The sequence below is a fragment of the Pavona decussata genome, unplaced genomic scaffold (assembly GCF_977016875.1).
Source record: "Pavona decussata unplaced genomic scaffold, jaPavDecu1.1 SCAFFOLD_468, whole genome shotgun sequence".
NCBI lineage: Eukaryota > Metazoa > Cnidaria > Anthozoa > Scleractinia > Agariciidae > Pavona > Pavona decussata.
Window position 1 is genome coordinate 1847954 of NW_028145806.1, and position 12173 is coordinate 1860126.

At 41.0% G+C, this 12173-nt stretch overlaps 1 pseudogene; it reads left to right on the forward strand.

Annotated features, from left to right (window-relative positions):
• The window catches only part of LOC146450389 (uncharacterized), a 286459-nt pseudogene that overhangs the window by 259809 nt on the left and 14477 nt on the right, over nucleotides 1-12173 (forward strand).

The window sequence follows — 12173 nt, forward strand, 5'->3', positions numbered from 1 at the left end:
TGAGGGTTACTGCAATGGTCAATGGTTTCAGAGAAGGTGCCCCCCTCATCTTCAGTGGGACTCAACTCTGGGTATCAGTATAGAGTGGCAAAAAGGTTTCCCGATAGTTGTTGCATGCGCTATCTGATTCCTGCATTTCTTGGGGAAACGAATTCAATTTTGGTGCGACAACATATCAGTCATTGCTATCATTAACTCAGGCCATTCATAGCCCCCTTGAATCATGGACCTTCCTAGGTTCCTTGTCCTCATCTCCATGAAACATAATTTCTATGTCAGAGCTTGTTACGTCCCCGGGGTGTCCAACGCAATTGCTGATGCCCTCTCACGTTTTCAGGATGCGCGGCTCCGGGGCCAGACCTGCATCCTCCGTCAACCTGTTACTCTGGGCGTGCTGCTGGCTATTCAGCCCAAACTTTGCACTAGGTTGGGGGAACAGGATTTTTCAATGATTTGGGCGCTCTTTACCCTAGCCTTTTCTGGGTGTTTTCGGTGTAGTGAATTCACGTACCAAGGGACCTTTACGTTTCGCCCTCAGTTTGATTTAACTGCCCACTATGTATCATTTCATCCCAGCCTGGCTTGCCCGCAGCATATGTCAATTTTTCTTAAGGCTTCAAAGACTCATGCCTTTCACCAAGGGCAAGTAGGTATACGCAGTCACTGCTATACGCAATTATTTTTCTAGCTGCTCCTCCCATGAGCCGCTTTTTGTCTTTCAGTTGGGCCACTTACCAGGTCGGTGGTTGTCAACATCCTACGGGATGCAGCCCGCAATGCTGGCATACCCCATAATTCCCTCAAAGGGCACAGTTTTTGGTTTCAGTGCTGCTTTAACAGTGGCCACTGCAGGCTTACCAGACTGGCTTATTAAAGTCTTAGGAAGGTGGTCTTCAGACTGCTATCAGCTTTACATACGCAGGCCCCGCAATGTGTTGATGTCTGCTGTGCCGTGCATGGCCGGCGTTACTTTCCCGTGATTTTTGTCATTAGTTGGCTTGGGGGACTCTTCCTTCAGTGGCGGTTAAGTCTCTCAGCGACTTCCCCAAGCTTTGCGTTTTTAGGTTATTTTTAGCTCTAACCTTGAAACTCGTTATATGCCTTTATCCGGCGCATGCCGGCGGAGTAGGCTCGGACGGGGGATGGAATGTCACTGAAACCTTACGACTTCTGCGCAGTGAGGTAGAAAACAGAGAAAGATGCGAAGGAGTGAGAGCCCTTGCCCTAAAAGAAAATTTATACAGTCCAGAAGATTGAAGGAACACAAGATCGCCGAAATCGGGAACAACAAGCGTGTCAGCATTGTTTTCTGGAAACCAGCCTTCAAATACAACACATTGTACATTTTCCAAGCAACCACACCCAAGAGCAAGTTGCCACATAGTGACCAACAAAGCAGCAAGGAGAGAATGCCTAAAAAGCAGGGTCATTGTTTTGTTTGTCTAAAAAGAAGCCATCTTGCGAGAGATTGCCCATCAAAATATGGCTTGTTTAAAGTGTTCTGGGAGACATCACGTTAGTCTGTGTGAGATGGACATGGGACCACAACAACGACAGCCAGAATCGATAGTTAGCCAAAACAATGGAAATACTGCCAACACAAGAGCCTCGTACCTGGGATAGCATGATTCGATTTTGCTACAAACTGCACAAGCCGTCATAGGAACTGGAAACTCTTCAACTGGAATAAGAGCGAGATTTATTTTGACTTAGGAGACAGAAGAGTTACACCACTCAATGCACACGTGACCAGCTAAACCTCAAAAACAATCAGCAAAGAATTGCTGTTAGGGACATTTCGAGTTGCATTACATTATGTACGTTCTGACAATTATCACGTGTTATGTGATGCAGCATGGTTGAACTCGGACTCTCTGCTATTGAACTTGACTCGAGACGCGTTGAGATTTGTCGAGATAGTTTTGTATTGTAAAAGGTTTACGGTCGTGGAATAGAATCTACATTTTGGTCCTCTGAGCCGAATATTCGCATTGGTGTAATAATTGGACTGTAATCGGAAACAGTGTTGTGAAATTTGCAAGAGACTCGTCAAAACTTGGAAACATTTGACAGGAATTATATTGATAAAAAAACTTGAACTGGAAGAATTATGGATGGAAGAATAAAGAGTTAAAGAAGAGAAAAAGAACCCTCAAGACAAGTATTACGAAGCTTCTAAATGAATAAGCCAAGGAAAACAAGGAAAATGTCATGGCAAAAGTACAGGACATCGACAAGCGATGGGATGGTAGAGCGGATTCGAATCCCAAAGTTTTCGGGCGACAAGAAAGGATATCAGTCATGGTGGGCAGCGTTTTCCAGTTGTGTGGATAAAACAGCTCAGTATAAAACCTTACAGCTTAAAAGTTGATTAGAAAGGGAAGTGGCCAAAATGGTGAAAGAGCTTGGTTACTCCGATCATGCGAACGAAGCAGCTAAGGCAAGGTTGAATCGAAAGTATGGGGAAAACAGGCGACAGGTTCAAGGCCATATCGATGAGCTACGTAAGATGAGGTAAATAAACGCTGATAATCCAAAAGACCTAGAAAGATTAGCCGACAAAGTGGAGAGGACTGTGGTTTCTTTAACGGAAAATAAAAAGTTTGAGTACCAGGTATAAGTATCAGAAATTAAGCATGGTTTGTCCAGTGTGGGAAGTGAACAAGGAAAGAGCTCAACTAAGTCTTATTTCGGGACCACAGAAGAGAAACATAAATGTCCCTGTAAAGTGTGCAACCCAAAACACCCAATTTGGAAACGTGTTATGTTCAAGGGAATGGAACCTAGAAAGTAGAGATGGCGAAGAAACTCGGACTGTGTTACAATCGCTTGGGGAAAGGGCACCTTGGTGACTCATGTACTTGGAGCAGAGAGTGTGGAATTGACGGATGTAAAGACAGACACCTTCGGTTACTTCACAAGTTGTGTAGAGGTAACCGCTATCATCTACTAATCACTGGAAACTTCAAAACAAAAAGCGGTAATATCGTGAAAGCATCACAGACCTACATCTATGAGTGGCTAAATAAATGGATGACAAAAGAAGGAAGACCAAAAGCATCATGCAAAGCAGTAAAGTATTTTGATAATTATATCGAATACTTAAAAGCTTTCCCACACCAAACTCGTGCGTACAGCCAAGACATGATTGACCTCACTGAAGAAGGTTATTTCAATCCAACAGAAGAACAATGGAACACTTATCTACTGCACACAAACAACACGCAAGAGGAAATGGAAGATCAAATGGAAATGACACCAAAGATTAAATTAACACCACCTGACAAGACTTTCATTGAGATAAAAGATTATCTTAATGAATCTGGTGCACGCAATCAAAAGGCAATAGTACGATGGGCACACAAATTACCACAGAATGACCCCAGGTAACAACACATCACCATCCAGTTATTTCGCCGCAAAGAACTTTGATTAACATGTTGACTGAGCCCTCCAGGCTAATCGGATTGAAAGAACCGCAGACAACTGGCGCCAGAGATTAGAAGATCACAAGCCAAGATAAAACATGATGTCTATCGCTGAATCAATAGCACTAATTAAAGAATGGCACCAACACAATGAATTCCAGATGGAAACAGAAGACAGCGGTAACCAGAGCGTGACAGCCACCTTTGATGCTATTCTAAGCAAGAAGAGTGAGAAAGTGAATAAAATAGTGCTATTTGGAGGCTCCAACGCTGGAAAATCCATTATCTTGAAATCGGCATTTGAAGTATTCGCAGATGTCAACTACATGTACCAGGGGGTGGCAGACAATTTCATGTTTGAAGGAGTGGAGGACACTGAAGTATGCATATGGGAAGAAGCACTACTCTCCGCAGAACAGCAAGAAACCATCAAACTCATCATGGAAAGCGCAGAAACAGCAGCTGCAGCAAAGTACCGCAAGAATGTTCAAATAGATCGCGTGCCGCTGGGAATAACATGCAATGTATTACCATGGGTCATGATCCCTGGCGCAGCCCACAAGAAAGCATTCGAAAACAGATTAATCATCTTCAAGTGCACGGAAATGCCACAACTAAATGATTACGCAGGAAAAGGGAGAATAAATCCACAGACGTGGCTCCACATTGACACAGTGTATTGGCACAGGCAAGAAGGTAAGTTGGGTTGATTACATACGGGGGTGATGTAGAACTTATTTAATATTAGCTTTACTTCACAACCTGAATGTAATCTTCTGAATACAACTTACAGGTGATGAACAAGAAGAGTCAGACTACTGGGACGGAGACAGTGAAGACGGCGAGCTCCTATCATCCACGACTGATTCCACAATCAACTACTGCTTATCACGCAACGCCATCACAATCGTGGAGCACAACAGAATCGTACCAGAAGAGAACCCACGGACTCTTAGTGTACTTAGTACAAGATGGACTGAGACCGAGGAGGAGAGTTGAACTCCAATGTGGATTCAGGTCAGCCAGTAAAGTCAGTACCACAAGAACCTCACACAATTCCTTTAAAATCACAACGTAGACATAGAGTTTGAATCAAAAACACACCTATCAAAAACAACATCACTAACACTTCAGTTCAATGGAACTGGTATTCCATCCCTTATCAAGACCAACGCTGGTATTGGACACCAAGAAAACGTGGAAAAGCAATGATTTTTGAACTCATGCGTCTAAAAGACATCTCTTTTAAATACACAGGCTTTAACGCTCAATTTGATGTTCAATTAACACTTTCAACTGGAACTAAGGTAGATGCACATCCCACTGGGATGCCCAACCTTTGGACATACATAGACTCAAAAAAAAAAACTCCCCCCCCCCCCCCCCAAAAAAAAAAAACTCCGTGGCAATGGATGAAAAGAGCTTGTCAACAATCCTCTGCAACAAAGGAGATGCAACAACCAGCGAACTCAAACTCTGGCAGTGCAAAAACAACAGCTACACAGCTCAAACACCTGGAAGCAGGCCATCAACAAATTCTGATGATTTTCTCATCTGGGAAGATGTTGAAATTGTCAATCAACCAGAATTCCGCGAGATGATTCGAAACACATGTCTATCTTTTCTCCTGTCTCATTCGACTTTGATATTTTTTTAGGCTGCTTTATCTAGCCAAAAAGAATTTGTCCCTGAGGCTGAAGGTGATCTACAAGATGAAGTTTGTGGAGTATTCGATGATCCAGTTGAAAGTGACAGTTTCCCTAAACATCTTGAAGGGAAACCATCCGATGACAAAGCTTGTCAGGTCCCAGCTGCCCACAATCGCAGGTCTACGAATGTGTTGGTCCCCAAAGGAAGATTGACCTTAGGAATGAAATTATGAGTAAAATAGACATGCTGCTAGGAAACTAGGTGAGCACGGAACTCAGGCCATCATGAGAGATATTCTTAGAACCAAAAAATTCAGAGCTCAGTTTGCTGATGTATTTAATAGCCACCAGAAAAAAGAGCAGTGATGATAAACTGTTGAGGCCATTAGCCAAGGACTACATTGCGATCAAAGATAAAGACAGCAGCCGACTGATACGGAGACAGGGTGCAAAAGTAACTAGCAAACTTCTAATTGGTGACAGTATGAAAGGGAATAACCTCAATGTGAGTGGAGTGGGACAAGGAAGAAATCGAGTTGAGACTGTGTGAGCTATTGGACGTGTCAGTAAGTTTGGGGATGAAGGGAGGAGGCTGTTGTCAATTGTAGCCCAGGACTTTATATCTGAAATTCAGAAGTATTTTTCTTGCTCAAGACCACCATCACTGCAGCAAGAGTGTATGCCACATTGTTTGGAAAAGGTGGTGTCCCCCATGATGGTCTTTCATTTACCAGACAGGCAGTAAGCCCAGAAATCGTACCTGAATTTCAAAATTTATCAACCAAGATGACATCTCAAGGCCTTCTTCATGTAGAAGTGTGCTTGTTGATGGAAAGGAAACTGCGGTCAGATATTGGCAGTGTGACATCAACGATGTTATCCAGCAATATCAGCTTCAGTTCCCTGATGGTCTGAAGAGGACCTACATTTATTCTCATCTGCATAGAAATTTTAGAATGAACACAATGCTGGCAGGTCTTTGCAACCTGTGTGATGACTTTGGTCATTCCAACTTTGAATCCGTACACCTGCGCCTAGATGACCTCAAAAAAGTTGGTGTGTTACCTGCCACTGCTCATTCTGAATTTGTCTCAGCCACAAGACAGTACCAAAAGGTTCTGAAGGTGGAAGTAGAAATACATGTACAGCACAATATTGGTATCATATGAAAAATGCTGAATCTGCAGTCAGGGATGGAAATATTGAAATCTAAACTGGTCTGACACTGACTAATTTACTCAATGTCCAACACTCATAAAACATAATTAAGTTAGTTTTTAATGAACTTTGTACATGCTGTTTTGTACATTAGTCACCATCAGACCAGTTCAGATTTCATCAGGGAAGGGGTTAGGCCAAACTTTAGAACTGATAAACTAAAGAAGTCTAAATTATATAGGAATTTAAGATAATTGAAATAGCTAAAAAACTACGTTCTTAGGACGTTGCGAATTTGTAGACCTGGGTATTGTGCAATGAGCTTCAGGTGAAGGATGCTAAAAAAATCAGATTGAACAGTTTAGATTTGGTTAAGACTAATGTTCTCTTAATACAAGGCTATCAATTACCTGCCCCAAGTCTTCAGAAGAGAAATATTCAAAGTAATTCACTGAACCATTTGATTAAAATGAATATGACAAGATAGATTTCCCCTAAGCAAAGTACACAGGCCTTATGGATGGTCTACTAGGGCAAGGCCATGACTGATTATTATGGGTCAGGTTCACCCATCAAGAACAAATAACAGGAACAAAGCACCTAGCCCCCAAAACAGTAGGGACTGACAGTAGTGCCAGTATGATTACAAGCTTACAAAAGATGTGGCACTACTGGTTATTGTTTTAAAAAGTAATATTTTGACGTTCATCGTCTATAGGAAACTGAATCTAGGTTGTACCTTTGTTACTTAGGGCATTTACAAATTTCATCTTTAACATCCTAATATATTTAGGTAGCCTATAAGAAATATTTCTTGTGTTCCTTGTTTAAGATTTTTTTTTCTCATTTTGTTGGGCATTTTGTTTCCTCTCTTTTGTGGTTTAGCTGGAGAGGCATTCTGCTTGTGCTGAGTTGCACTTGGATTATGCTCTGGGGCACTGTTCCAAGGAACACAACCAGCATTCCTTCAACATAGATGAATTTCACAAGATCCGGAAAGGAGTTGAAGAATCTTTGGAACAAATTGATCTGCCCAGAAAGAAGAATCTTTGGAACAAATTGTTGATCTGCCCAGAAAGGTTTCCTTCTTCAAGTCCTGGGAACAAATTGTTTCAAACCATAATGAGTACCTTGCACTCATAGTCCGCACAAAACACCAGGGGAGCTACTATTGCCATGTTCTTGCAAACCTTTGTCCTGGTGAGATCGTCGTAATCATCCATTACGAGATGAAAGTTGAGCTCAGGCTTAGGACTCGTGAAAACTAACGAGAGTGGTATGAAAAGAGGGGAATTTCTCTCCATGGTTTCGTAGTAATTGCACAGGTTTGCTCTTGGCCGGACAGTGTTTATCTACTAGATAAAATGTGAGCAGGCTATCTGTATGAGCCATTGTAAAATTCATTAATTATTCATCAAAGTAATGACCAATTGATAGGTGGTATTTGAGTCACATGTTCACCTCTGTAGATCCCAATCATTAACTTTTGATACAGATCTCTACTGATTAAAATGCACAACACAACACATTCAATAATTATCTATTGTTTCATTTCACAAATACAATCTACATGGGCTTTACAAGGGTATTTAAAATTTTCCTTTTTCAGATTTTGCTGTGAAGTGCAACCTAAGTTTTTGTACATGTAACCAATTTGACTTTGTAAACTTGTACATCCCATTTGATTTGATTTTTTACTATTTTTTAGGTGGTTGAGGGACAGAGAAAGACAGAAGTAATTGACTAATGGTCTGAAGATACCAAGCAAGATACCTGGTTTACGCAAAGTGCCCTTGACATTGGTTTCAGATGGTTGGAAACTGTTTACCCAGGATTTTCAGTCTACTTGTTTTCTGGAATGTTTTTTTGTTAAGAAAAATGTGTAGTACCTGAATAAGTTACGTAGTACATGATAGTAGCTTGTCAACATGATGTGGGGCACATGGTGTCATAATTCGTTCTTTCTTTCCATTACAAAACTGTTAAAGGTTCTTTGCTATTCCTATACATGAAAGATTTAAAGAAATAGATGGTGTTAAAGTGGGTTACAAACCTTGCAATGTTTTGCGCACGCATTCCCGAGACCAAAGGACAAACCTTCTCCTGTGCAGTGCCGAGGTGTTGTTTACAAGGTCGGCTGTGTTGATTGCAACTTCATTTATTATGGACAGACTGACCGAGCCTTGGAAACAAGGTTAAAAGAATATAAACAGGCAGTTCGGGTTGGAGAAAATAACTCCAAAATTACACAACAGGTGAACCAGTTTGTCCATAATATAGACTTCGACCATGTGACAATTGTAGACAAGGCTCGTAATTTTCACGAGAGACTTTTCCTCGAGGCTTGGTATTAATTAACTAACGGTGTTTCTACTGTTAACAATAGTCAGTGCCAAACAAAACTTTTTTAGTTCTAATGACACCTTCCATGTTAAGGAATTTATTATAAATGTATTTGAGTTGTTTTGTTATTGGTGAATGAGTCAAACTATGGTTTGTCAATTTTCAATTCCATTCACACGAGCTATTGTGGACACTTCATCTTTTTCTTAGGATCATGGGACTTCTCTTCCACCACGTAAATACACATTTAAACATTAATACCAGTGAGTTAATTGAATAAGGTACTTGGTACTCATGAGAAGACCTTCATCTCTGGTGAACCTTTAAATTTGTCTTAGATATCTTTAAGGTTAAAATGCACTGGACTCAGAACCAGGCCAAGAAAACTATAAAACACCACAACAGTTCAAGGACCATGCAAGGATATGGGCAAGGTTCTTTCGAGTGGTACATCATGATGAGGTAATTGTGTTCTTTGCATTGAAAACCTACGTTAAAGAAGCTTGCAAATTCTCTATCTATAAAGCGGGACAAAGATAAGCATGATATCCGAGATAGGAAGAGTCATCACTTGCAACGGTTTTAATCGAGCAAACGAGAGACTGCTTGCAGTCTATTCCTTGGCTACGATTTGAGAAAGAGAAGTCTTTAAATTAATCTGGGATGTAAAAACATTGAAACCACTTGAAATACAAGGTAAGTACCATTATATATTTTTTCTCCATATTTTCCGTTTTAGGATGTGACTCCACACATACATGGTAAGGTCCATTTCTCCACCGTGTTGATTTTTTTTAAAATGATTTCCAATCTTACAGTCATTTATAAAAGAACTAATTAAACCCTGGTGAAAAATCTATTTTGTTTTACTTCAGCTCTAGTGTATCATGTCCCTCAGTTCCTCGAGAAATGTGGAGGACTTTCCATTTTCAATTGTCAGCGAGTAGAAAAGAAAAAATCACCAGCAGTCACGAATGTTCCACCAGGGAACACAAAATGGGAGGACGGAAATCCAGCTACACAAAGCAAGTCATGGTTAAAGAAATCAGGAAAATTTATGCCAGAGTAAAGAATCTCTACAGAACAAAGAGAACATATCAGAGAAGGGGGCATACAGAGAACGATCCTGGAGCTCTGCACCTTTACACTCACCAGAATTTGGAGGAGGGCTAGAAAGACAAGACAATACACGATTTTTATTTTTGGGCAATAGATAATTGTGTTAAAAATGAATGAAAGGTTAGACCCCAGACATGGACACCATAAGTGAGAAAAGGATAGATGAGAGTAATACATCATGATAAGAATATGGTTGTCGACAAAATGTCGCACTTTTCACAAGATATCTACTGTTTATGAGTTTCAAACAAAGTTAATTGATAATTGATATGACTTTTCCATGTCAAGTTGGAAGCAAATGTTATGCCTACAATCATCGAAAAAATTCTTGGGAAGGTTCCAAAGTTCTGCCTCGATTACACTTTCCTCCCCTCCCCTGTTTCAATGTTGAGCTTAAAAAGTCGATGTTGAGGCGTATATGGATTGTTGGGAATCCAACTTTGAACAGGGGGGCAGGGGGGAAGGGGAGACGACAAACAAAGGCCTAAACTTGCAAAAGTAATAAATGTGCCGATCTCCATAACAGAGACCCACTTTCTGTCACCTTCTTGAGTAACCTTCCCAAAAAGAATTGTCGTTGATTGTCTGCCGAAATGGTGTTTGGACGTTGGGTCTCTATACTTTGTGAAAGTTTTCTAAGAAAAATTTCCACACCTTATTTCTAAGATGTGATGCGAGCTACAGTTTATGTTATGTTGTTCTCCTTGTTTCGCAAAGGAATTTTACTTTTGGTAATTAATGTTTACTTTAAAGGAAGTGTACAATTGTATTTTTCTAAATACCTTCATGTGTAGCATATTCATATAATTTACTTCTATTACGTTTGATTTCCCTGTAAACCACAAAGTTCATTGCGGAACAGAATACAGGTGTCCATTTCCAGTCCTTAACATTATTTTAGGGTGTTGGGGGGGGAGGGTGTGCGAATCGTTATGTCGGTAGACGGATATGCTTATCTCAAGGAGTGGCGTCGCTTCCGTCTCTTTTAGTGTTTACAATATGGCAAGCCTTAACCACCACGATGTTAGAGAATGCGAGCAGCGACTGGTTTATTTAATTACCTACAATAGGCCGGATCTAGACAAAATACCTACAGCCTTTTCCGAAGTAGTAGAGCAGGCATGGACGGCGGTAACAGGTGTAAAGTTGAAACAATGGGTTGTTGCGCTGGAATACCACTCTGATGCAAGTTCCTCTGAAGCATGGAACAGCTCCCATCTTCACATGGTGCTCGAGCTGGAGAAGCGAACAAGGTGGACGAGAGTACGCAAGTTTCTAGGCAACTCATTTGGCATCAAAGTCAATTTCAGTTCGCATCACACGTACTACTCTGCATACAAATATACTACGAAGGATGACGTAGAGGCTGTACATTCCAATTTCCACCCAGATTTAACAAGTGCACCACCTCCCAAAACAGAACAAGCTATCCATAACGGGAACAGTTCTGGCAAAAGGAAGAATCCCGCAAAGCAGTCACAAAAGCGTGGCCTTTCTGCCTATCAAGTTGCAGAATTGATTCAGGCAAAGAAAATAACTTCGCAACTCCAACTTATGGCTTTTGTAGCAGCACAGAATCGAGAGGGAAAGAAAGATTTGTCTGCATTTATTTGCAATCGAGGAGGAAAAGTTGTTGACGAGTGTTTAGCTGTTGCCCTAGAGTTGTCTACAGTGGAAGAGAAGTATGCAAGAAGGCAGAAGTCGCACCTTCAACTCCTACAGGAAATGAAGGACCCAAACTGTGTAGCTGGTTGTAACGGCCAATGGCTACAAGCCGCTTATACCTTACTGCAAAAAAAATGAAATTGCAGTAAGCGTGTTTTCCACAGCAGTGTTTACGTTATTGCAACAAGGGATGGGCAAGTACAGAAATTTATTTATTTATGGAGCTGCCAACTGTGGGAAAACTTTCAAGCTTTCCCTGCTAAAGGAAATCTACAACACGTTTTGTTACCCTGCAACCGCCACATTCGCTTGGGTTGGCGCGGAAGAAGCGGAGATTATTTTACTTACCAACTTCCGCTGGAAACCATCAATAATAGCGTGGGCTGACATGCTGTAACTACTAGAAGGGGATATCGTGCATTTACTAGCTCCTAAAAATTTTTCCAAGCGTGACATTAAGCTTGGCAAAGATACCCCGGTGTTTGCAACGGCTGACCCGCCAATTGTTTTTATCAAAGGAGGGGCAATTTGCCACTCAAACACCGAAATAATGGATGTCCGTTGGCAATTTTTCCATTACTGGCGACAAATTCCCCCAGCGGGGCAACTACATTTAGTGCCTTGTGGACATTGCTTTGCTCAACTGATTTCACAACACAATAATTGACTTGCTGACAACCACAACATTACCAACTTGATCTTCTTATCGCTTACATCAATACTCCACCGCTGGGAAAAACATTACTCCATTTTTTTTTATTGAAATTAGCAATTTAAATATTGCCAAAACTGAAGTAAGCACATTTGTGAC